The sequence below is a fragment of the Sciurus vulgaris genome (assembly GCF_902686455.1).
Source record: "Sciurus vulgaris genome assembly, chromosome: 9".
Lineage (NCBI taxonomy): Eukaryota > Metazoa > Chordata > Mammalia > Rodentia > Sciuridae > Sciurus > Sciurus vulgaris.
In genome coordinates, this window is record NC_136469.1 from 60,830,421 (window position 1) to 60,858,161 (window position 27,741).

At 39.6% G+C, this 27,741-nt stretch overlaps 1 pseudogene across 1 annotated transcript; it reads left to right on the forward strand.

The window, feature by feature from the left end:
- Positions 1–23,603: 23,603 nt before the first annotated feature.
- LOC306669593 (MAP/microtubule affinity-regulating kinase 3-like) lies at positions 23,604–25,759 on the forward strand (annotated as a pseudogene). Its single transcript has one exon. The product of its transcript is annotated as an MAP/microtubule affinity-regulating kinase 3-like (transcript).
- Positions 25,760–27,741: the final 1,982 nt, after the last annotated feature.

A 27,741-nucleotide genomic window follows, 5' to 3' on the forward strand; every position in this document is an offset into this window, starting at 1 on the left:
TGGTTTAAAAAAAAATTTTTTTTTAGTTGTCAATGGAGCTTTATTTTATTTAATTTTATGTGGTGCTGAGAAGTGAACCCAGTGCCTCATGTGTGCTAGGCAAGCGCTCTACCACTGAGCCCTAAAATCAGCTTCTTAATCCCTGCCACACAGTCTTAGCCAGCACTCAGACAATGATCCTAGGCCTTTTCCTCAGACTCTTTGTCCCCATACCTTTCCATAGGAGCCAAAATCCGTCTAGGGCTCTTCTCTCCACAGAGGCTGATCTATTGTGGGGCTTGATGCTTCTTCTCCATGGAGTGGAAATCAGGGCCTGTTTTTGTTTTCCTCTCCAGATCACAAAGAGCATCTTGCTCTCATCTCCTTCCTCTTTTCTACCCAGCCACTTCTCACCACCCCCATCAATACTAGCCACTTATTAGTCATTGCATCAACCACAGAATTGGCCATTAGCTAGTCTTTCTGCTTCTACTTTTATTCCCCTGTATTATTTATCTTTAATTTTTTTTTTCTTTTTCTTTCCTCTCTCTCCCTTTTTTAAACATGTAAGACTTGACTGGGGCAGAAGGATCCACTCAAATGCTGAGGAGAAGACCATCTGTGTGCTGTCACAGGCTTTGGTCCTCATGGGCTTTGAACTGCATGCATCAGCTGCTCACCCCACTGTGTGGACCTCTCCATAAACAAGCTCACAGTGGGACAACTGCCTTCACCCAGAGTGAGTCATGAGAGAAGGGGAGGGTTTGGGAGAGAATGCTCAAGATGGAAGCCACAGTCTTTTTGTAGCCTGCTCTCAGAAGCAACATCCATAACTTCTGTCATGTTCCTCCAATTATAAGTGAATCAGTTAATCAGCCTGGATTTTAGAGGAAACAGTCATCAAAGGATAGGCATACCAGCAGATGGGGATTGCCAGAGTCATCTTAGTCTCTACCCATACGCCTATAATTCACTCTCCACCCAGAAGCTAGTTATTTTTTTCCAACATTTTAATATAGTTATAGATCCAAAGATGTCATTTTAAAATGTAAGTCAGATTATGCCACTTGCCTGCTCAGAAACTTTCAGTGGCTTCTCACTCCCCAAAGTCCTTATTACAATTTTCGAGGCCCATCATGCATCCCAGCTGCTTTTTCTATTTTTTCTTTTTTTCTAATTTTAAATTTTTTTATTTTTTACAGACCGCATCTTGATTCATTGCACACAAATGGGGTACATCATTTCATTTCTATGTTTGTGCACGATGTAGAGTCACACCATTCGTGTAATCATACACGTATATGGGGTAAGGATGTCTGTCTCATTCCACCATTTTTCATACCCATCCCTCTCATTTCCCAGCTGCTTTTTCTGATCACATTTCCTTCCATTTTCTGCTCTGCCTTCTTCATCTCTCTATAGGCCTTTGCTACTTTGACACCCCACTCTCATCTCGGTCTTGAACTTGTTCCCTGCAGTCTCACTCTCTGGATAGCCACTGGTTTTGCTTGGGTCTGTGTCGAAGTCATACTTCCTTAGAAACCCCTTTCCGGGCTACCCTAACTGAAATGTACCCCTTATTAGTTTCTGTCCCTTCCTCAGCTTAATTTGTTTGTGTGTGTGTGTGTATGTGTGTGTGATGTATCACTTACCTGGCACATTATATGTAATGAATTACTTGTATATTTTCTGTATCGTGTATATTTTATGTAATTATTTGTATATTTTCCATATCACTACATTTCTGGGGTAGGTGTTCAGTTTTGTGTTTACCTCTTTTTCAGTGCCTTGAACAATGCCTTGCCGCGGACAGGTTATAGAGTATGTCCCATTGAATTGAATTGTGTAAAAGCAAATAACAGAACCCATATCCACCAAAACCCAAAGGAAACAAATAATTTTACATTGTCTTTATCCTGTGCTCCAGACACCAAATTCTGCTTCTGGAAGAGCAGAACAGTCACTCCAGCTCAGCAATATCAACACCAAGTTTTATCATCAAGATGTCTGAATTCTCACAGCACACAGAAAAGTCACAAAGAGCAAAAATAGCAATTTTGTGGGAAAACTGTTTTCAGTCTCCTTTGTTTTTGAATTAGAATGCAGTAGCCCTTCTCTTGGGAGCTCCCGAGTGAGGTTTGATGTGCTTCTTCATGGCTAAGAGACAGAAGGTTGGAGAACTTGGGTTAATGAAGATATCAGCTGGGACAACAGGGAATTGAAGGTCAGTTTTGTAAGCATTTCTTGCAAGCAATATAACTTCAACTCAAACCTCCTAAGCAACGATGGGGGAAAAGTCCAAGGCTGCCTGGTTGATTTTGTTGTTCTTACTCCAGTACTAACATATCAAGTGTATTTTAGTGGAAAATCTTCACTGTACCTTTTTAATATGACTCAAAAACTTATGAGAAAATGCTTGAGGTTGGTGAAGAGAATATGCTATATGATTTTCCTCATGTGTGGTGAGAAGAGAATTCAGTACTCTTTGTGGCAAAAGAAGAGAACTTGCCTTGTACAAACTGCATTTGGGAAAGAGATGAATGGGCAGAGGAGTCTGGCAGCTGCAGTTTTGTGGGGTTTTTCATCTTTTCAAACATTATAATCCTTTATAACCCAGGGTCTATTTTTCTGGGTAGCACCAGAATGTGAAGAGGGTCCTTTAGAATACTCTCTGCAACTAATTTCTTGTCAGCATCTGTTTTCATCACTTCTTTGCTGCTGTGACTAAAGGAGCTGACCAGAACAATTTTAGGAGGAAAAGTCTATTTGAGGGCTCTCAGTTTCAGAGGTTTTAGTCCTTAGAAGACCGGCTCCATTCCTTTGGGCTCAAGATGAGGCAGAACATCATCGAAGAGTGAGGCAGAGGGAAGCAACACACATGGTGATCAGGAAGTAGAGAGAGAGAGATTCCACTCGCCAAATACAAATATATACACAAAGCCACGCCCCACTTCCTACCTCCTCCAGTCACAATAGACCACTTCAGTTACCACTCAGTTAATCCCTACCAGGGGATTAAATCACTGATTGGGTTAAGACTCTTATAACACAACCATCTCTCCTCTGAACCTTCTTGCACTATCTCACATGTGAGCTTTAGGGGGACACCTCACATCCAAACCATAACAGCATCCTATTTTCTGTGTGGCATGTTGAACTTTTAAAGATTATTTAAAAAAAAAAAAATAACTTCCTTCTCAAAACCATTGATACTGGAAAACAGTTGCTTCATTCTGGAAACCAATTCAAATATAAAATACTAATTTTGTGTAAGTCCTTGTTTTTTCACTGTGAAAATGAGGCTGATATCCCCATTGTATCAGGTTATCATGAAGATTACATACATGAAATCATACATCCATACCTCTAAACTCAGCACTTTACAAATAGCAGACTTCCCATAGGCTTTTCTCATCATTACTATAACATACTATTAGAAGGAAGAAAAGTAAAGACCTCAACTCATGGTCCTAGAAATAATTAAAGGAAGGAGTCCCAAAGACATGATTGGCCAAAGATAAAGATAGCTGTCAGTGATTGCACATCAATTTATACAACTTTCAGGTTCAACCCCATGAAGTATCATTGTCCTCTTCCTTGTCAAATGAAAAAATTATAAAAAATTTACTTACAGATCAAATTGGCTTTTATCTGCAATTGATTAATGGGGCAGCCTCCATTCTACAAAATAGAATGAGGGCTCTGGCTGGCCAACGACAGAACAGTGGGTCTTATTAGATGGGAACAAGGGAACAGAACTATAGAAAAAAGCTGATGGGTTAGCATCAGGTTCCTTCAGGTTACTTTTCTTGAAAGGATTAAATCAAAGGGGATTATCTTCTCACTGACTTACGTAGACTGGAATTCCATTTTCAGGATAAAACTGATCTGTTTTGGGAACTATCTGCTTCCTTAAAGTTTCAGTTTGATTATGTGGCATGTAACGCAAACCACTCATTTGTAGATGTTCAGAGATGGGTTTGCTGAGGGTGAGGGCGAACGATGCCTACCCTACCTAGCCTTACCCAGCACGCTTACTCAGGCATCAGAGATCGAGCTCTGAAGGCATGGATCTAATTTTATTTAGGGTTGCACAGGACATATATAGACACATTATCCAATCAGGTTAACAAGCTTGTTAAAGTATAACACAGTCAGCTTATAGGTGAAACTACATGTCAAGGGTTGACATAGTGTAAACAAACCAAGCATGCCTAAGCAATTCTGCCCAGCAACAGGTCTGAGACAAAGGACTGGGGGAATGGCAAACTCCTGCACACAACATGAGGCAAGGCATCACAGCTTTCTGGGATGCATGACAGAACAAGGTCTTCCCTCAGCTCCTAGCTCAGCCTCAGCAACTGCAAAGACCTTCATTCCATGGCAAGTCTTTACCATTACCTCAGTTTCTCTGTCCAGACTGTTTGGCTTGGACCATGGTGTCAGTGACTGCTGTCAGATAAGCTTGAGGAATGTTCCCTACACTCATTCTGTTTTTTTCTGATCTGTTGGGATCTGGTGCAGGAGTTCAGTCCAAAATAATGACCTCCCATAATTTTTGTTTAACATTTTATCCTTTAGTAATTAAATATTATATCCTTAAATCAAAGGGAATTAATTTGTATCTGATTTAATTTTTAAGTTTTACTTTCAAAAAAGTTACACATTTACCCAGTGCAAAATTCAAGTGACATGAAGGTGACTGGCAGTGTCTCCTTTCCACACCAGTGTTCCTGATCCCTGCTTGGAGGCAACTGGCTGGAATGATTAATTTCTTTGTAGTCTACTTATACACAAAGATGTGTGTTTTCCCCTTCACGCAAATAGAAATACCTAACACTTGTGTTCTGCACCTTTCTTTTTCACTTAAAAAATCATACCAAAAATAATCTCTCCTTCTAATAGTTTATATATAAATATTTGTAGGAATAAGCATAATTTATGTCTCCCATTAGTGAATATCAGTTTGTTTTAGTCTTTGCTATTATGAACAATGTTGCATTGAATAATCTTTGTGCATATGTCATTTCTCATAAATGCAAGCACATATGTGAAGGATAAAATCATAGAAGGGTCACTTTGATAAGAATTGCCAAACCGCCCTCCAAACCAGTTGCATTAATCTCCACTATCACCAGTAGTGTATGAGCAAATCTGTATCTCCCATACCCTTGCCAACACAGTGTGATACCAAATGTTCTTCATCCCTTCTATCTTGGTAGATGATGTTTCAATCTGCATTTTCTTGTGAGTATAACTGAACATCTAAAAAATATGTTTAAGAATCATGACTACTTCCTCTTCTGAGAACCATCATTTCCTTTCCTTCATCATTTTTCCGTTGACTGTTGGTGTATCGGGATGGGGGAGGTTAGTAAAAAGACAGAGGCACAGTTCTTGAACCAATACTCAACTTCTGGTTCAACCTGTTATTGGCTGAACCAGAGTGAATACTTTCTAGCACCAATTACTCAAGCCTAAACTGATGATAAAATGCCTTTCTGTCAGTTCTAAAGAAGATTAAAACATAATTTATATAAGAGAGTACAATATCTAGCCCTTAGTAGGGGTTCAATAAGTTAAAAAATATTTTCTTTCTCCTCCAACAATTCATGACTTCATAAAGCTCACAACAAATCTTTTACATATTTCTAGAAGTCAAATATAACTTCTACAAAACTCTGGGCCCAAAGTTGCAATAGAAACCTTATTTTATTTTTTCATATTGGGGATTAAACTTAGGAGTGCTTTACCACTGATCCACATCCCCAATTCTTTTTATATTTTTTTATTTTGAGACAGAACCTTGCTAAGTTATTGAAATTGGCCTTGAACTTGCAATCCTCCTGCCTCAGCCTCCCAAGTTGTAGGATTACAGGCACGTGCCACTGGGGCTGGCAAGAGAAATCATTTTTATCTTTAAAAGTTCATGCATATTAATCTTTCTGTTATAAAATTCTTCACACTTGGGTAGCTTCAATCCTTTTTTGTCTTGTTGCCCAGCATGCATCTGCAACTACTTCTTCCTCTGGAGGTAATCAGGGAATACAGGCTAATTTTAATATTGCCATAAGCAAAACATAATTAGGAAAGTAAATCTGCTGTGCCAGATGCACATTATTCATTTCAAAGTCAATATGTAATATGGCTTTAAAAACTAATTTGCTACTTGACATTATTTGGGGGGTTATCAGGGCTTCACATAGGACCTCACAGTCAGCTCTCCATAATATTTGCTGAATTGATTCAGTATTATCTTTTTGTTAGTAAGATAGCAAAAACATCATTTTCTAGACTTTTCTCTGGGAAGACATGTTCTATTCCTCTTTATACCACTAGTGCCCAGCACAGTGCAAGGCACACAGTAGAGTCTGAATCAACCTGAATCCTGGACTGAGATATGTGCTTTTGAAATTCAGTTTGAATCAACATTAAACTCCCAAAGAATTACAAGTACCACTTATTTTCCAGAAAGGATGTTAATTCACTCTTCTATGCATATCCATATCTTATTCTAGAGTTATCTATAGAGTCATGATTTTCAATTTCTTTTTTAGTTCACAACATACTATTTTTATTTTATTTCAGATTTTCTCTCTGAATCACCAAATGTGATATGCTATATATTCATTTGAAGTAAAATTAATTGTAAATCTGTTTTTCTTAATTCCTCAGTATCTCATGAAATAAATGGAGATACTGTAAAGCATGATGAAACCATCGTGGAACATTCACACTCTGGAGATTCCAGGATGTGATATTTTAGTAGCTTTGTAGATGGGTGAATGCTAAGGATAACTTTCATATTTTCTCTCTAACCCCTCTCTTGTTCAACTGCTCTGATCTCTGTAGGTGTAGGTTGCTGTTTACTCTGAGTAAACACAGTCCAGGCTTCAGCCTAAGGTTCTCCAATCTAAGAATGAGAAATTTTCCTAAGCCCTACCTTTAGTTTTTGAAATCAAAGGGACTATCTCTGTAGTTCACTTCAGAGAAAGCACAGAAATTACTGCGACAGTCTGCGTTTTGGCTTCTGGCAACTTGTCTTTTGAGGCAAGAGAACCTCCCGCATCCCTCTCTCCCTCCTCAGAAAGCATTTAAACATCCCTCACCTTTCCCACTACCAGGGCCCTATGCCCACCCTGCGTGGGGATTGCAAAGTCTCCTCTTATTGGCAGTCACACTCAACTTTCCAAAGTATGGGCACTACGAAAATGAACATCCCATGTTACAACATACCTTAGGAATGCCTTAGGAATTTTTGTCAAATATGGCAGGAAGGTCAAATGGGGTTAAAACACTACCGGGAGGCTCAGCCTGGAGATGTTACTCTAAAGTGCCAAGTGAGATTACACAGTCCCTCTAGCTCCAAAGAATTGCTTTGGACTTGTTCCTTCTTCTTTTCTCCATTTTTATCCCCCTTTATCCTCACTGAGGTCTTCTTTGGGAAATGTGTGACACAGTGAGCAAAGGCAAGCATCCAGATCGAATCTATCACTTACAAAGATTGATGGGCAGAATCCAGTCTGTGGGTCAAGGACAACAGCCACCTGTTCCTGAGACTTGGAATCAAGGAAGCTGAGAGTTAGTGACAAACCATCTTGCCCATTTAAGCTTCCAGAAGAAACCTAGTCTAGCTTTGGGGCTTGAACACATTCTCAAAGACAGGAACCAGCTAACTTAGCAGAAACTCTCAAAAGCAAGGGTTTGCCAGGAGTGGGAGAGGAACTCCGCCATGGTCTGGGAAGCAAGATGCCAAACAGCCTAGCCCTGGTTTATTCAGCTCAAAGGAGATTATTTAAAGAAGTATGAGAAGCCATAGGGACCCGAGTAAGTTCATGTTGAATAACAGCTTCAATAGCCAGATGCGCCATTATTCCCCTCCTGCTAATTGTAATTTCAAAATCAGCAACAATTCCCCCATGATAATTAGGGATTATAGGTACATGTGCACACATTGAAGGGTTATTCATGTGGTGTTCAAGCTGAAATTATTGCATGCATCAGTATAGCTTGTTTGTTGAATTAAGTAGGATACAATCCACATACAGCTCTGTTTCTCCTACCAATGTCTATTAAGTGGACTTGGTCAGACTTCTGTTCAAAGCCTCTTGAGGGCATTCAGGGTAAAGGCATAGATAGCTCTTTGTTTTCTTGTCACCTTACTGAATTCTCTCATCATTTTAAGTTTTTCAATAATTTCTCTTGTACTTTCCAAACATTCATCATATCAAATGAAAATAGTGGCAGTTTAATTTTTCCTCTTATACCTTTAATTTCAATTTCTTTCTTTTCCAAACTGGGGGCAAGTCTGTGTGTGCTAGGCAAGCACCTTACCATTGAACTATATCCCCGACCCTTTTTATTTTTTGTTTTGAGACAGGGTCTTGCTAAATTGCCCAGGCTTGCCTTGAACTTGTGATCCTCCTGCCTCATTCTCCTGCATGATTGGAATTAGAGGTGTCTGCCACTATACCTGGCTTTCATTTTCTTTTCCAAGTATTCTAACTTTAGTACAAGGTTAAATAAGAACAGCGATAGTTATTATCTTTGTCTTGTGATTTTTAAAAGCATGGTCATAACTGTGTAAAATGCATATTCTTGTATGATGCAGGTGGAAACATACATTATTTATATCTAGTACTATAACTTCTAAGAATTTGGTTTACACAGATATTCAATTTATCATTTTTCAGGTTCTTCATAACAGTATTCTCTGTAATGTTTGAGTCCATTTTCTGTTGCTGTAACAAAATTCCTAAAGTTGGCTACTTACAAAGGAAGGAGATTTATTTAGCTTACAATTTCAAAGACAAAGTCCAAGACCCATATATTGGGCGGACCCATATATTTAGCCTCTGATGAGACCCTGTTGATACATCACAATAAGGCAGAGAAATGACAAGGGAAACAGGTGCATGCAGAAGAGGGCAAATGCATAAGGTGTTCTTATTTTATAACAACTTACTCTTACTACAGCTACCTGGCATTGCACAAGAACCACATTAATCCCTTCTGAGGGAAGTGTCCCTAGTCACCTTCCACTGCACTTCACCCTGTAAAGATTCGAGTAGCCCCCTAACACTGCAAATCTGGGACCAGCACATGATCCTTTTAGGGGACATCCTCAAATTATCTCCAAACCGTAGCATGTAATGAAGAAAAATTAGAGGCAATCTGAATGTTCAATGCTGGAGAATAAGTCAATAACTTATGGTAAATTCATATGATGAAGTAAAACTGTACATTTTTACCTATTGATATTACTAAATTACTATTTATTACTAATATTACTATTTACCTATTAAATTACTTCAAAACTTAGTAACTTAAAACAATAAGCATTTATTATTTCACATGATTTCTGTGTGAGACAGCGATACGGTTCTTCTCTGGATCTATCATGACGTTTTGGTCAAGATGTCAGCCAGGGCTCTGGCCATTAGAAGGCTTGACAGATGCTGGAGGATCTGCTTCCAAAGCCTCTCACACACAGGGCTTGATAAGTTAGGGCTGGTTACTGAGGTTTCAATTTCTCACCACAGGGACCTCTCCATAGGACTATCTATTTGTCCTCATGATGTGGCAGCTGGCTTCTCCAACAGTGAGTGATCCAACAGAAAACAAGCCGGGGGTTGTGATGCCTACTATGAAGTCACCCTGTTATTTTTACAACTCCCTATTGGTTGCACAGATCAATCCTATACATTATGGTAGGGGTAGGGGGTTAAACAATGATATGAAGACCAGAAGGCAAGAATTACTGAGGGTGGTTGAGGTTGTTACTATACTCTGTTCTCTAGTCCCCAATGATTTATGTCCCTCACACATGCAAAATATATTCACCCCTTCATGAGTTCCCAAAAGGTTTTGTGCCATTACAGCTTCAGTTCTAAATCCAGACTCTCATTACTGAAATAGGTCCAGGGACAGATCACCTCTTCAGGGATAGTTCTTTCAGTATATACCTTCAAGGACAGTTCCTCTCAAGTGAAGACCTGTGAATTAAAGAGACAAGGTATCTCCTCCTCCCACATCTGACACAAAATAGTGGACAGGCATAGGATGACGGCCATGGATACACCCACTTGAAAGTGGGGTGGAGGAGTCCTCACGCCATGGCAATTCTAAATCCAGTCAGGCAGATGTTGGAAGTTCCTTAATTAGAACTCAGATTTACTTTCTCCTGGGAATGACTTTCTATAGCTCTTGGCTATAACTTCTAGGCTCTTGCTTTTACCTTCTGAGTCTTCCTTCCTGTTCCATTAAAGGTAACCCATATTTTATAGTTGGCAGATACTCTCAGTCTAATTCCTGCCTATCAAAATTTGGGTATCTGTCTGAAGGCACCTTTTCATTCTGTATGGTTTCTGCTCATTTGGTTCAACTTAACAGAGTTTCTGCCAATATGTATTCTTAAACTTTGTAGGTTGTCTGCAAAAGGGTTTTTAGTAGGGTTTGTTCCATTCAGGTAAAAGTCACACCAATAAATCTCTTCAAGATAGGCTGTTTTTTTGTTTGTTTGTTTTTTTGTTTTTGTTTTTTGTTTTTTGTTTTTTGTTTTTTGTTTTTTTTTGCACTTTTGTTGAAACTGCTGAGGGACAATGCCCTTAGGCTTCATAGAAGCTCTGTATTATATTCACTTAGCTTTTTCTTAATCATGAAAATAAGATTTTGCAGCCATTACCTCATGTTTCCCTGGGTTGATCTTTGGGCACTATTTTATAATTTTAGCATTGTCTGTCATTGGAAACTTTCATAACCGGAATGTCTTGACTCCTTCTTGTTTAACACTTCTCCTCTCACATGTTGCTATAAGCAGCAAGAAGAATTCAAGCAGCTCTTTCAACACTCTGCTTGGAAATCCACTTAGCTAGGTATCTGGTTCTTTAGATATATTTTCTTTTTTCCCTATTTGTTTCATGTGACAGTGATGCCAAATATCACTGTGTACTAAAAATCTTTTATCTTTTAGTTTCTGAAAATATTGTCCAGATTTTCCTTAGTTCTCACCAGCAGCATTCTTGAAGGTCTTCAGGCTCCTGTTAGAAATTTCTTTAATATACTTTATATTTAAGCAGAGTCTTTTCCTTTCCCCTGGTGTGAAGTCACTTCTACATTTTTGGTTTTTGTTATGGTAGTATCCCATTTGTGGTAGATAATCGTTAGTTAGTTAAGTTGTCTCCATAGGAATGCTTGAGTCTTCTTGACTTGTCAGCTGTCTTCTCCCATAGTGAAATAATCCAGAAAACAGAATGGTGGAAGCTGTGATGTCTTTTAGGACCTAGCCTAGAAAGTCACATGCTGTTATTGCTTTTGTATCTTATAGCTTACACAGGTTAGCTGTTTTTTTTTTTTTTTTTTTTTTTTTTTTTTTTTTTGAGGTACTGGGGATCGAACTCAGGGCCTTGTGCTTGCGAGGCAAGCACTCTACCAGCTGAGCTATCTCCCCAGCCCAGGTTAGCTGTATTTATTGTGGTAGGTACTGCACAGGGTCACGAATAGGAGACAGTAATCATCTGGAATCTGGCTACCATAATGGCACATAGATAATTACGACATATACCAAACATGATGTGTCTGAAAGATCTTTAATGATAGGTTTCATTGAAGAAAACATTAGAAACTCCTAGTGCAGTATAATCTAAAAGTTATTTTAAAATAACTTTTCATATTATTGTCTGAATGTGCTTGTGAATGCTGAAAAGACCACGAGGAAAACAAAAAATGTTAGCATTGCTTAATTTTGAGTGAGGGATTTATGAATGTTTAAATTTTTTTAATGTTTTAATTATGAGTGTTTAAATTTAATTATGAATGTTTAAATTTTCTTAATTATTTTTGTGGTTTCAAAGTTTTCTACAATGTACATTAATAGTTAATTATGGAATATAAATTTTGAGGACATGATTATAAAAATTATCTTTTTAATAAAAACTTTCTTTAAGATATAAATTATATAATTTCCCCTTAGTACAAAAATTAAAATTTCTATACCTTTCAAAAAATCCAATTATAATTTTAAGTGGCAGGAGCCATTAATTCCCAATTTGGCAATTGGTGACTTATTTCATCTTTTAAGATAATCATGCTGCCAAATTTTATATTAATATTTGTACTGGCACAGATGGATGTGCGTACATGCATATATGAATGTGTTCAATGGCAAGGGGGAAAAGACATCTTTAAAAATTTTTCAGAGAATTATTGCTTAGCAATATTCTTTGGCTATTTATTATTCAATATAAACAGATAAGTAAAAAACATTATGTTTTATCTTTTACTTGAACACCTGACTTTATAATTTTCCCTAAAAATATGAAAATTTAAGAAGAAATGTAAATATAAAACATTCCCATAAGATTCTTTGAAACAGAAAGACCAAGCAAAGTTTAGCCAAGCTGGATATAAAACTTTCAAAAACATACCAAAATTGAGGTTCTTTGAAGTTGTTCCTGAAAACAGATGCAGAAATCATTTTTCCCCCTTGGAGTATGAGAACAGTCCAGGTTCATGAAGCTATTTAATGCACAACTCAGCATCCTGCAACTTTTCCCCAATCACCTCTCTACTTGGATCAGAGCTATTGTGGTTTTTTATGTAGTTTCATTACATGAAGTTGCCCAACTGGTGGGGCTGACTTCTGTACTCCAGATACGAGGGGAAACCTAGTCCCTCTCCTCCTGGTTCATAAACATCTCCAGAAGGGTCAGGAGTGAGTTTTATCACTCCCTGGTATTATAAACCCAAGGAAAGCCTAGACATTCTATCTGTTGTTGTGATCTTCCACTTAGTACTCTGGAAGTACTGTTACAGTATTTTAGTGTGGCACAGTTCTCAGTTCCTTATAAGTTCCTTGAGGTCAAGGACCATGACTTTCATTTCTTCTGTTCCTCTGATTAGCTAATAACGTGGCAAATGGCAAACTGTAGACGTTCAGTTACAATAAATGTTAGACATCAGAAATTGAAGTCTCTAATATGTTCACAATCATGTACTGTTGGCACATTTGGGTTTTTTGTTTTTTGTTTTTTGGTACTGGGGATTGAACTCAGGGGCACTTGATCACTGAGCCACACTCCCAGCCCTATTTTGTATTCTATTTAGAGACAGGGTCTCACTGAGTTGCTTAGTGCCTCGCTTTTGCTGAGACTGGCTTTGAACTCGTGATCCTTCTGCCTCAGTTTCTCCAGTGGTTGGGATTATAGGTGTGCACCACCGCACCTGGCTGTCGTCACATATTTTTATGTGCACACAAATTGTAAACCAAAATACAATTTTTTTTTTTTTTTACTTGTAACACCTCTTATGTAATTAAGAATAAGGCAAGGAGCTGGAGTTGTAGCTCAGCTCTTTGCCTAGCACGTGTGAGGCACTGGGTTTGATCCTCAGCACCACATAAAAATAAATAAATAAAATAAAGGTATTGTGTCCATCTACAACAAAAAATATATTTTAAAAAAGGCAGAATGTCTTTTATACATACCAATACATTTACATTTCCTCTTTACTTCTGCAGAGCTGTGTTTTGATATGATAGTTTCTTTAAGCCTGAAGAACTCTCTACAGCATTTCTCGTAGTGGGGGTTTACTGATAACGACCTCTCTGTGTTTTCATGTACTTGGCAATGTCTATTTCACCTTAATTTTTCAAGTACATTTAACTATATAAATAATTCAAGATTGACCTTTTCCTCCTTTAGCACTTTCATTGTCTTCTGGCTTCCATAGTTAGACTTCTTCATACTTTTAGTTGTTCCTGTATAACATAATATTGATTTCCTAGCTGAATTAAAGATTTTTTCTTCAATTTTTAGAAAGTCTGACTATGGTGGGTCTATATGTGGTTTTCTTTAAATTTATCCTCCTTATAATTTGCTGAGTTTCTTGTATCTGTTGATGTATTTCACAAAATGTGTGAAAATATTTGAACATTTCTTCTATTATTTTTAAAGATTGTGTTCTTTTTATTCCCTTGATTTGAGACTTCAAACTCATGTGCATTAAACCAGTTGATATTGTCTCTTAAGTTACCAAGTTGTTTTTCATTCTTTTAAATCTTTTCTCCTCTTTCATTCAGTTAGAATAATTTCTATTGATTTGTCTTCAAGTTCAGTGACCCTTCTCTAGCTTTTTATTTGCTGTTGAACACATCCAGTGAATGTTTCAGCTCAGACATTGTGTTTTTAAGTTCTAGAATTTCCATTTGTGTCCTTTTTTTGTAGTTTCATTTTTTGGTTGAGGTTCCCATCTGTTTACTCTTTATTTTATATCTCTTTACATAATTCACAGTGATTATTTTCAAGTCCTCATCTGATAACTCAAACATCTGGATCATTTTGGAATTTGTTTCTACTGACTGCCTTTCTTTTGATGATGGGTCAAATTTTTTGTAAGTTTAAAAAATTTTATATTGTGTGCTGAACATTATAAATGACAATTTGTAGGAATTTTAAATTATGATTTCTCCTTTTAAAGGGTTGGAGTGTGGCTCTGCCAGATAGATAAATTACTGGAGGATCCTCTAACTATTTTCAATTTTGATTTAGGCCTTGTTAGGGTATATTTATGTTGATGGGTACCTTATTCCTGAGGTTTGAGCCTTTTCCTAATGCATGGCCATTATTTCTAAAGTGGAGTCTTTCTGGAGACTCATTTAAATATGCAAGGTGCTAGTCTTTCCACTTTAGTAGGGACAGAACTCTGATATTTTCCAGAATTGTACAGCCCTTGGCAACCCTGTTGAGCTCTTATCCTTCAGTAGCTACTCCTTGCTAAGCCTCATGACATCACACAGTGCCCTTGCACAACTGAGAAACCAAGGTGAATTCTCATCAGACTTCCATGACCTCACTTTTGCGCAACAACCTCCTGTCTTGTACTTTGCTCGGTAGATTCCAGCCACATGGACAAACCCGTACTCTTACTCTGTCTCCTCAGGTCAGCATGGCCACTTCCTTTCACTTGGGCTCCATCTCTTGTGCTTTGGTTTGAAAAGTGTCCCTAGCAAAAAGAACACGTGCTTACCTTTTACATATTCCCTGTTTCAAAGATCCCAGTCCATTTTCTCATTCCTCCTGCCTGAAAACAGTTGTGACACATATTTTGTCTAGTTTTATGGTTGTTTACAGTGGGAGGGCAGGTCCAATATCAATTATTCCATTATGGGCAAACAGAAGTCATCTAAGTCTAGAATAAAAGCTGTTATGAGCACAACTGTATCATTCATTGAAGGAATGAATGATATAGTCCTTCAGATCATTTTTAAACACCATGTATATGGTGCTCCAGAAGGAAGAAGAAACTGTGCAACAGGAAGAGCTGATTCCTTTAGGCATGCTGAGCCTCATTCTGCCAAACTTTGAACAAAAGAGAGACCAGAATAACTTTCCATTGCCATCCTTATCAAGGTGAACTTTACTATAACAACACAAAACTACACAAAACCCTTTCAGAAGATGACAAAAAGAAAAAAAAATCATGTATCCTGTTATTCTTGTATTTCTTCGGTCCTGAATAACCTTCTCCAAATCCATTATGCTCTGATAAGTTATGTGGTGGAAGGAGCACTAGACAATTTTAAATCAGAAAATCCTGGTTCAAGTCATTGTTTTGCCATTTCCTGTAACCTTCAGAATCTTCAGCACTTCTCTGAGCCTTGAGTTCCATTTGTAAAATAGAAAAAATTGTATCTTCCCTATTTATGACACAGAATATTTATGACATTTAAGGTATATTAAAATCATCATGAAGATTTATACTTTAACCTCAAAGTATTGACTTAAAAATGAAGTTTGTTGTAGTACTACCAAACTTGTTATAAACATCAAGTGATTTATGAAGAAAGCATAAAAGAGTGCCTGGTATGTAATGAATATTCAATCAATTATTAATCTGTATCAGCTAGCTACTGCTGCATAACAAGTCATCTCCATATAATACATGTGATAGAAAACAACTGTTGGTTCTCCCAAGTCTACAGGTTGTCTGACAGCTCTTCTGGAGAGGTCTGGGCACATATGTTCTCATTCATGTGTTTGGAACCCATCTTAACAATTTTCAAGTATACAATACATTGACTGACTATAGTAACCTAATTGCACGATAGATCTTTTGAACTCATTCTTCCTAAATGAAAATTTGTATTCATTGACAATCTTCCCACCCTCAATCACCATTCTACTCTGCTTCTTTGAGGTTAAATTTTTAGATTCCACATGTAAGTGAGATCATGTAGTATTTGTCTTTCTGTGCCTGGCTTATTTCACTTAACATACTCTCCTCCAGGCTCATCTATGTTGTTACAAATTACATTATTTTCCCTTTTTTTAAAGCTGAGTAGTATTCCGTGGAACATATAAAACCTCATTTTCTTTACCCATTCATCTGCTGACAGATATTTAGGTTGGTTCTACATCTTGATTATTGGAGACAGTGTACAATGAGCATGGAATACAAATGTCTCTCTGAAATACTGATTTTATTTCTTTTGTGATATATACCTAGAAGTGGGTTTGCAGGGCTATTTTTAATTTTTGGAGAAACCACCATATCATTTTCCATAATGACTCTACTAATCATGTGAATAATTTTTGAAGCTCTTGCTTTCATCAGCATTGGGTATAACTTCATTGGACAAGCCAGGTCACATAACCAAGCATAAGGTTAGTCTGGAAGGGCACTTCCCAAATCCATGAGTGTAAAAATGTGTGAAAGATTAGTTTAGTAGTATGTTCAACATACATTTCTCTTGGTTATCACCATTATTTGCATTTAATTCTGCAATTAACTCAAGTAAATTATATAATATCTTTCTTGCACATATACTTACTTTCAGAACATATCAGTCATCTTAGAACAAAACAGACAAGGGATGGCAAGAAGACTGTTCATTATTTTTCTTTCTTAACAGAATTGGGTATCATAATAAGGGACACACACACAGTAGCTTATCAAAAGGGGAAAAAAAGTGTGATTGTCTTTCTCTCCACCATCTTCTTTCCTAATCTTTCACTAGCCAGATAAGAATTTAGTATTGCCAGGTGGTGGTGCATGCCTATAAGCCCAGTGTCTTGGGAGGTTGAGACAGGAGGATCGTATGTTCAAAGCCCAGCCTCAGCAATTTAGGGAGGCTCTAAACAACTTAATGAGATCCTTTCTCTATATAAAATATAAAAAGGTCTGGGGGTGTGGCTCAATGATTAAGCACCCCTGGGTTCAATACCTGACATCTAAAAAAGGAAAAAAAAAAGAATTTAGTATTGCTGGAAAATTTTGGAGGATGTTTTCTCTTATTGTCTATACACCATTTCTTTTATGATTATGCTACATAGGGTGTTTTGCAGTTTATAAGAAAATTAGGAAAAAATTCAAGAACATGAGTGTGGTAGGGAAATTACAAACAAACAAACAAACAAAAAACTGAGAAACCAAAATAACACACATTGAAATAACAAGGGGTAAGTAGAAATTGGAGGGAGACACAAATGTTAAGAATATTTTGGTAATCTTTCACAACAGGTTTGTAAACTCACATGGTATGTGAAAACAATGATGTTCAAATTTTTCATTGTCACTCTCTTTGGTTTTATTTTTCCCTATTCTCCACCTTTGGAATAGAATATAGTGGCAAATAGGAACAGACAAGTCTTTTTCTTTCTACTGCTACTTGCCTTTCTATTCTGATGCTCCAAAGCAGAGTTCAGCACAACAGAAACAGATGGATGAAAAGTTTCAGAAGAGATGGGATTTTAAAACCATCAGTCTGTTTGGAAGCAGCCTTGCTTTCTCATTCCCATGGAAACAAGAGTCTGTGGGAATCTACAGACATGACAGAAATCCACCACTCCTCTGCTGCTGCTGCCCTCTATCTGTGTCCAATGACATGGATTTCATTCAGGACCTGCTTGCATTCGATAAAGGAAACATCCCAGCTATTTCTTTCCCAAGCTTTTCTTTTTCCCACTTATTTTCTAGTCTTGATGTTCCATCATACCACATTCATTTGTTTCTTTGCTCACAGTTCTGAAAGCCAGAGAGCATTACAGCTGGAAACTCTGCAGAGATCATCTAGCCCAAACCAATTCTACACGTGGGAAAATGGCAGAGTGGAGAAGTGACATCTACATGAAGAGAGGTTAAGCTTCCAGTCTACCATGTTTCCTATCAGCTCTGCTTTCTCCTCGCAGCGTGTCCATTTCACCAAATAGCAGGTGACCTCTGGGTTTCTCATGTCTAAACACCTGCTGGAACAGTGACATCATACTGGCCTCTGTTCCTAGTTGCTTCCCTCTTGTACACATGAACTCTCTTGCTCTTTCAGCCACAAACTGCAATTCTTATGTAAACTTATGTTCATTCCAAGATATGTCTACCTTTCACCAGATCAATCCAGATGTATGCCAGGCCTATTTGGGCCCAAAGTCAGACACCAGCTAAAGTGCTCTGTCATAATATGGATTATTTATCAATTTGGAAATCTTGTTCCAAGAGTCTTTGGGCCTTCCTTCCTCTCAAAAATCTGTTCTTCTACTTTATCTAAACTTTAATGTGTTTCTATGGATATGAGAATCTTTCCAGTTGCATTCAGCAATGACATTTTCTCCCCTAGTTCAAAGTGTGACATATGTTATTATAATTCAATGGATGCTTTTGGAGTTACTCAAAGATTGTGATTAGTTTTGTTAGCATGGTCCTAAAATATGTAAATTCATATTTTAGGATATTTCCTGTTACTTTTTTTCCTGTTACTCAAGAAAAAAATATACTAAACACCATATTTGATAATGAAGCATAGATGGAATTTCTTTAGATTAGGGATTTAGAAATTTAACAGGTTTTTGACCCTGTTTTGTATAAGAAGAAACCAGATTTTGTGATGGCATGAACTCAGGAAACTCAGGGGATAGAGTTAAAATGAATTTTTCATTTAGATTTTCTGTTTATGAAAACAAAAGTCTATATGCCAGTTTTGGAAAGTATAGGGCTCTAACCATGATTGACCCTAGGAAGATTTTAGATCTTACAGAGCCTTTCAGACATTTTTACTGGAACCAGTAATCCTTTTAGAGGTCACTGGATATTAATGTATACAGGACAAAAGACAGCTGTCTTTACTGAGCCCAGGATGTAGCCAGTTGGTTGTTTTGTTTTTAAATATCATTGGATTATTCTTCTTATTTATGTTGTCCTCCTAAACATCCAGGTATGAACCAGACCATTTGGGGTAGAGGTGCCAGCCAATATGTATGATGGCTGCAGCGCCTCCCACCACATGCGGGAGTGCAGGGTTGGTTCTGAGGTGACAGGAGGCCTGTGGATTCTGCTGTCCCCTCTTCCTAAATAGAGACCATAGTGAAAGGGTTGGGGAGATCCAGAGCAGGACTTCCCCATGAGTCAGAAAAAATAAAATCTATTCTGATCACCTTCCTCTCAAGCAGTCTGTAGGATTTATTCCTTATAATTTCCAAAATTTCTAAAATGCATGAAGCTTGTCCTACCCTCTCAACAAAGATCAGATTCTGTGCACTATCAGATTCAGTTCACTTTGGTTAATGGGAAGCTGGTGATCAGAGGCTCAGCCTGCAGATGCCATCGGATTATTAAGAAAACTGAAATTGCCAGGCTCTTTGGCACCGACTTGGATCAAATATTGGCCAACAGCATTTATCTTTTTGCTTATTGATTCATTCATTTGCTGAATGAATGAATCATTCATTCCACAACACTCAGTGCCTACTTCTGAGGGAGATTTAGAACCGAGTAGGCAGTCAGGGCAAGATGGCAATGAGAATGGTAGGGGCCGGTCCAGACAGTAAGAGCCCATGGAGAATCCCCCATGAGGTCAACTTCCCTGCTGATGAAAGGGCTCATGGACATGAGCAGGTGACCCAATCGGGTGTACTTCCATACTGATGGACATAAGCAGGGGATCCAACAGAAGGATTAAAATAGACATAGACATGGGGGATACCGAAGAGTGAGAACAAGGGAAGTTTGGAAAGGGAAGGAGGTAGAAAAAGGAGGAAGGCTCAAAACCTATGAGAAGAACAAGTCAGTATTTTCATATGGGATTCTCAACTCCAGGGCCCCTTCTCCTTGGAGAAGTCTATTACTTTTGATCTTATGTTCATTCCAAGATATGTCTACAATAAACCTGCTGCTTGCTTGCTATCTGTGTGTCCTGTTTTTCCACTCTTTGCTGAGCGAAGACAATGAACCTGAGATCCCTAGACGGTAATAAAACTGAGGGCTCATCTGGGATAAGGGCCACCAACTCAAAGGTCAGTCATGTCAAAAGTCTGATGAGACTGGGAAAGTGACCATTGATGATCTTGGACTTCTTTGGTTCTCTGAGGCTGGGGAAGCCCCCAACCATGGTTAGCATGGCTGAATTCCCAGACTGACTTCTTTTGCTTTCTAAGCAGGTACAAAATGATAGATTCCACTGTGCTAGAGAACACTGGTACAGTTTCTTCTCTTTGTGGGAAAGAATGCTATCTTCACATGTAAGGCTCCTACTAGTTCCTTGTTCCTTCTGCCAGGGTGGCTATACATGGCAATAAGAGAAGACCAGTCCCAGTATAGAAGAACTTCCTCCTTACTGAGACATTTAGGTTATCATCTTCCCCTATCTTACAAAAGCATAAGAGACCTAAAAAGGGAATGGGGAGGGGGAAAGGAAGAGGCAACTCTGATAGTGGTTGACCATCTCCTTCACTTGTCTACACAGCTCTCTGGGAGGTAAGGACTAGGTGGGTTACAACACCACATTCATGGGTGGAATTCCTTTGCATTGGGCTGGCAAGTGTTTCCCTAGTAAAAAAGGTGACAAAAATCGTTTGCCAGAGGGTGACCTCTCTACCAGTCCTTTTCTTCCTGGCAGCCATTAATCCTTCTGCATCAGCTGTACTTTGAGAGAAATGTATTCAAGAAATGGAAACATCAAAGATATCTTGGTTACAAAAAGTAATATCAGGGATCTGGACCACAGGCCATGGGTAGGCCTGGTTAGTCCCTATCTGACTCCAGACCAACAAGGCCCCTCCGAATTTATAAAAGAGTGATTATGGGGATTATGCAACCCCCATCAAGACCTCTTTTTGTTTCCAGATGGGATCTTATTCTTCCAAAATCCCTTGAGGCTCACCTCTCTTCTGTCTGCTCAAAAACTGGGATAGGCTGGATTCTCCATTAAAACAAAAATCCCTGATTTTCTTTTGCATTGAAGCCTGGCCTCAGTACCCATTGGAAGATAGAGAACAATGGCCACCAGAGGGGACTCTAAACTATGGTACCATTCAACAGTTAGATCTATTCTGTGAACTGGAGGGTAAATAGAGTCCCTTATGTATAACTGTGGGTTCTTGTTTTGTTTTATTTTGTTTTTTTGAGTGGTTGCTTTTTGTTGTTGTTTTGTCTGAGGGATCACCCTGAACTAGTAAAAATTGTAAGCTGGACACTTAGACCTTGGGAACCACATGCTGCTCTAAACCAACTTCCTCTCCCCCGAAAAATCCCTTATGGGGGTTAATAAGCCTTGATCAGATGAAAAGGAAAGCCCACCTGCTTCACCCAAAGAGGAGATTTCAGTTCCCAAGCCCAACTCCCCTGCCTCTTTTATCATCAAGACAAAGGAATCATGCTTAAAACCATGTCCTCTTTATCTGGGGCAAACCTTTCCCATGGTCAGGAGACTACCAAGAGGTTCCTCACCCAGGGTATGTTTCCCCTTAGGCAAATGCCGGGAGAAGGATTAAGACCTGAGATGATACACATTCTTATCTCACGGACTGAACCAAAGGATATAAAAAAGAACCTAGGTAGTTACACTAAAAAACCTGGAACAATATATTCAGACCTTCCGACAGCTAGCTAACTTTTATAACTTAGCACCAAAAGATGTTATGCTACCTTCAGAACAAACTCTGGCTTTCCTGGAAAGGCAAAGGGTCCTAGAAAAAGCCATTAAAACTGGAAATGATTACTGTACGTCTCAGGGAGGAAGGGTGACAGACAACGTCAGGAAGAAGCTGGGATATCCCTAATGGTAACCAAGCCATCCAAGTCACAGAACCACATTGGAATACTGACAGGGATAGGGATGACTGAGACAAACATCACTTTTTGTATTGTGAAATAGAAGGACTAAGAAGAGCTCAAATCAATGAGCCGTTAGTTATGCCCAGCTGGCTACTGTGAGTCAAAGGGAGTCTTTAAGTCTTCCTCTTTTCTTCCTTCTTTCTCTTATCTTCCCCTTGTTCCTCTTCTTCTCTGAGTCTGTCCAGTCTTAGACTGGAAACTCCAGGACTATGAGCTAAATAACCACCTTCTCTTAAAAGTTAATTTCAGGCATTTCATTAGAGCAACATCTAACTAACAGAATCTAATTCTTTCTTCAACCTAGGGTTCTTCAGCACTGCGCTCTAGTCACGTAAACTGCTCAGTCTTAGTCTTACATAAAAGTCTTAGTCTTTTCTAAAAAAAAAAAAAAAAAAAAACCTGTTTCTTCAAAAAAAAATTTTTAGTAGATGTACATAATACATTTGTTTGTTTGTTTGTTTGTTTATTTATATGTGGTGCTGAGATCAAACCCAGTGCCTGACACATGCCAGGCAAGCACTCTACCATTAAGCCATGACCCCAGCCCTTATATAATCTTATGTAGACTAGCGAAGGCATTGTTTTCCTGTGTAGACTAGTGAAGGGATCTTGTTGTTCAAAGCTGAAGCTTGAACAAAGCAGGATATGTTTCATGTTTTATGTGTTTATGTTTTATGTGTATTTCTTGTTAATAGGCAGTTGCTTTTGAGTGGAGTCTAAGTAGTATGGGGTTTGTGTTATAGACATTTGACATAAAAATCTGTATTGATAGAAGTTTTATATGAAGTTTGTGTAAGCCTAACCCAGAACTGTTAATCCCAGCGTTGTATATAACCATTCTTTATGCAGTCAGTACCTTTATGACTGCATTGACTACACAGCAGATTCTAGAATGAGAATCTCGGAAATGAGTAGACCTAGAATACTCTCATTTGCCTTCTGCTCTTAGACTTACTCAGAAGGATAATTTTAAACTAGGCAAGCATCTTTTGTTGTGGAAGGCATTTGAGGCTATTTGATAACCTCTTATCTCCAACTCTTTCCTTGTTTCCCCTTCCCTTGCCTTGCCCTTCCCTCTCCTAAGCCTGCCAGTGGTACCCACAGGCATCTATTAGCTTTGCTAGTTGAGTAGATTTAGGAATTTATTTTTTCTTCTGTGAAATCATCAAAAGACAGTGAAGATACTCAGTGATGAAGAACCTTGCACATACCACGCACACCTCACATGGAGATTGGTGACAAGAAATCACCTCCACACTGGGCGCTCTGGACCGCGGTGTAGAAACTCCATAGCTTCTTGTGTGGAAGAGCAGCCTCACATCAGATACTACAGACTATTGAAATGGATCAGCAAGGGGAACTTTGCAAAAGTGAAATTGGCATGACACATCCTTACAGGCAGAGAGGTTGCAATAAAAAAAAAAAAAATTAAAAAAATAATAAAGCTCTTCAGAGAAGTGAGAATAATGAAGATTTAAAATCATCCAAACATAGTGAAGTTGTTAGAAGTCATTGACACAGAAAAAACACTCTACTTAATCATGGAGTATGCAAGGGGAGATGAAGTTTTTGACTGGTTGCACGTGGAAGAATGAAGGAAGAAGAAGCATGAGCCAACTTGAGACAGATGGTGTCTGCAGTATGGGATTGCCAACCAAAAGCAGATCATTCACAAGGACCTCAAGACTGGAAATCTGTTGGTAGATGTGGATATGAACATTAAAATAGCAGATTTTGGCTGTAGCAGTGAGTTCACTCTTGGCACGAAACTGGACACCTTTTGTGGTAGTCCTGCACGTGCAGCCCCAGGGCTCTTCCAGGGCAAGAAGTCCAATGGGCGGGAAGTCCAGAGTCTGGGGGCGTTATCCTATACACCCTAGACTGCGGGTCAGTTCCCTTGACGAGCAAAATCTGAAGGAACTCAGTGTTACCAGGGAAATACAGAATCCCTTTCCACATGTCCACGGACTCTGAAAACTTTCTCAAACGCTTCCTGGTGCTAAACGCAATTAAGCCAGGCCCTCTAGAGCAAATCGTGAAGGAGAGGTGGATCACCGCAGGGCATGAGGAGATGAACTTCAACCCCTTGTTGAACCGACGCTAGACATCTCCGGTTCTAGAAACCTTTCACTTGCCAAGGTGCAGCCGAGCAGTGACCTCGGCAAAAGCCCGGGTCAGTTTCACCACAGAGAGCAGCGTTTCTTCCAGCCAGCAGCAGAGTCGGTTCGGTGACCATGCTGGACCAGAGTTTCCTTCAGTTGTGGCAGTTCCGAAGAGGAGTGAGACCAGCACTGCAGATAGTGACCTCAAAGAAGATGGAATTTCCTCCCAGAAATCAGGTGGCAGTGCTGTGGGAGGAAGGGAATTGCTCCACCAGTCCTGGGCTTGGGAACGCAAGTAATCCCAGCAAGGCGGATATTCCTGAATGCAAGAAAAGCCCCTCTGTCCCCAGGAGTGGCACGGCATCTGGAGGGATGACATGACAGAATACTCAGGTTTGTAGCGAGAGAACCACAGCGGACATTCAGTGATCCAGAATGGCCAGGAGAACAGCACCACTCCTGATCAGAGAACTCCAGCTGCTTCAACCCGCAGTGTCAGCAGTGCTGCCCCCCGGGCGGACTCCGCCTCCGAGGGGCACTTTGCACCGCCAGTCCGGGAAAGGCGAGCTCCAACATCCAGCGGTCCCCGCCTCCCGCAGCCTGTCCCAGGAAGCTACGCCACTGTCCCAGACTCCAAGCAGAGGCTCCACTAATCTTTTTAGTAAATTAACTTCAAAACTCACAAGAAGTCGCAGCGTCTTCGTTGAGTAAAAGGACAAGAAGGAAGGAGCAAAACCTCGCTCCCTGCGCTTCACCTGGAGTATGAAAACCACTAGTTTCATGGATCCCGGTGACATGAGGCGGGAAATCCGCAAAGGGCTGGACGCCAGTAGCTGCGACTACGAACAGCGACTGAACACGCAGAGAGCCTGGTGCGGTGGGAGTTGGTGGTGTGGCAGCTACTGAGACAACTTATCTCTGAACGGAAATCAGGGACATCCAGAGCTTTCAAAAATATTGCTTCCAAAATTGCCAATGAGCTAAAGCTGTAGCCCAGTCATTGTGGTGTAACTTAAGTAGCAATTTAAAGTGTTTTCCCGAACACGGATGGAAACGTATAGAATAATGTGTAGTCAACAATGTACTCATCTTCTAAATCAAGACAGTAAAGTCAGAGGACAAGCACACGCCTGGGAGCTGAAGCTGGCCTTTTCGTCGAATGCATGTGTGACTCTGTGCCTCTGTCTTGTTTCCATTGCCCTGGAGTCAGCTTCTACAGAAGCTCAAGGAGGCCATTAACAAACACACTAATATTGAGCTAGGGTCACAGATGGAGGAAATCATTTTTAAAGACAAATTCTTGACCCAATCAGCTCCAGACATACAAAGGAAGCTCTAAAAACTGGTTTTGGAACCAGGAAAGACTTTGGACCAGTTGGTACAGGCTGCTACAGCAGTCTTACATAATCGGAACCCAAAAAGAGGAAAAAAAAAAAAGAAGGGCATATGGATTGAAGTGTTAGTGGTGGCCAGGTGAGCGGTTGCTCAGGGATACTCCTCCACCTCCTGCTTCTCATGTGGGAAAGAAGGTCATTTTAAAAAGGGTCATCCCAGAGGCATCAGTTACCTCTTAGACTACCTCTCAGAATTTGTCCACTGTGTCAGGGATATCATTCAAAGGCCAGATGTCCTTGGAACCTGACAGGATTGAGCCGGTCTCCTACCAGTTCGCAGTGATGGATCCCAAGGGCTTCCTTTGTGCTCCCATGGCTGAAGTACAACTTGAGGAAGCCTGTCTAACCTTGACTGTGGACAGGCACCAGATAAACTTCCTTTTCGATATTGGAATCTGATTCTCAGTCCTGTCCTTCTCTCCTGGACTCTAGTCCAGATAAAGTAACTATTTAGGGCATATTGGGTTGGCCCCTTAAGCAATATTTTACTAGAATTCTTGCTTGCTCATGGGATGATTTCCACCTCTGTCACTCCTTTCTCATTATGCCAGATACCCAACCTCTATCTTAGGAAGAGACCGATTATCTCAATTGACTTCAGGTGGTAACAACCTGGGGACTATAGAGACAGAGGCGGACCCCACAGTTTGGTCGGGTAACAATACAGTGGGAAGGGCATGTTGAAATTCATCTTCAGGATTTTTCCTACTTTCCTCACAAAAATAGTATCCCTCAAAATCTGAAGCTAGGAAAGGACTGATACCTACTACACTGAGTTAAAAACAGCAGGGTCTTTTGGCAGAGTGCTCTAGTCCTTTTAATACTCCTATATTTGAGGAAGGGGGATGGTGGTTAAGGGGGAATTTGGAAAGGGAAGGAAAAAGAAAAAGGAGGAAGGTCCAAAACCTATGAGAAGAATAAGTTAGCAGTTTACATGGGACTCCTGGTTCCAGGGCCCCTTCTCTTTGGAGAAATCGGTTACTTTTGCTCTTGCAATAAACTTGCTGTTTGTTTGCTATCTTTGTGTCCTATTCTTCAATTCTTTGCTGAGCAGAGACAATGAACCTAAGCCCCCATGATGGTATACTTCAGTGATTCTTAGTCACAGGAATTCAGCTCTCTGCAGCACAGACTCTTCACAAACAAGCTGCCAAGTTTTGGTCAGTGTATACATTTTTTTTATACAGATGAGAGAATCTTATGCTTACAATGATTTCTGGTCCTGAAGTTGAACAGGTTCCAAAGGATAGTGTTTAGCAGGACACAACTTACTGCAGGAAACAACAGTGAGGCAGAGTAGTTTAGTCGTCACCTAAGATAGACTGATTCCTGGTCATAGAAGATCTTTGCTTTGGAAGCATATAAAGGAGTATGACCAGAAATGCAAACAGTGTTTCTTCAACAGCAATACCGTTCCTCAGAGTGGCCAAGTGAAGGCTGCAATAGCTGAGAGGTTTATATACACTGTAAAAGTTGTTAAACTCAGGAGCAAGTCCAATAATTTATTGCTGGCTGCTTCTTCAGTTCACAACCCAAATTGTACACAGATAATTGTAAGACAGAGGATTTAACAAAATGCCAGATTGAAGAGTAGAGAAGGTCTGTTATCACTAAGTCACAAAGGGCAGGGAGGGGAGATCCAGGAAGGATCAAGTTCGGCAAAGGCCATTCAGGCTGAGAAAATAGTCCATGGATGGCGGAAACGGAATTCTAATTATCCCCCTTTCATGAAGACTGTTTGTGTGAGTTGAGCACATGGCCACCTCCTGGAGTTCATACTTTTAGCCTCTTTGCAGCAAGGCATGGCTGTGTGACTAGGTTCAGACCCGCAGAGAGAGCAGCAACTATGTGTCAACTTCCAAGTCTTTAGGGACAAACTCTGCTTTCTCTCTTGGCCAGACATGAAGGCAAGCCCATTCCAACCCTGTGGATGATGGCTACACCCCAGGAGATAGCAAAGTAACAAGGTGTTAGGAACCTGGTTCTCCAAATAACCATGTAGAAAGCACTGCCCTGACAGCTCTGTACACACCCCACTTGACTGATGCAAGACACAAGAATGAACTCCAAGTTAAGGCTCTATTTCTTTTGTCCCTTTGTTACTTAACCTGAAGTCCAGCACAATTTTAAAAGCATGGTGATGTGAACCAGGCTAGTGTGCTCAGGGA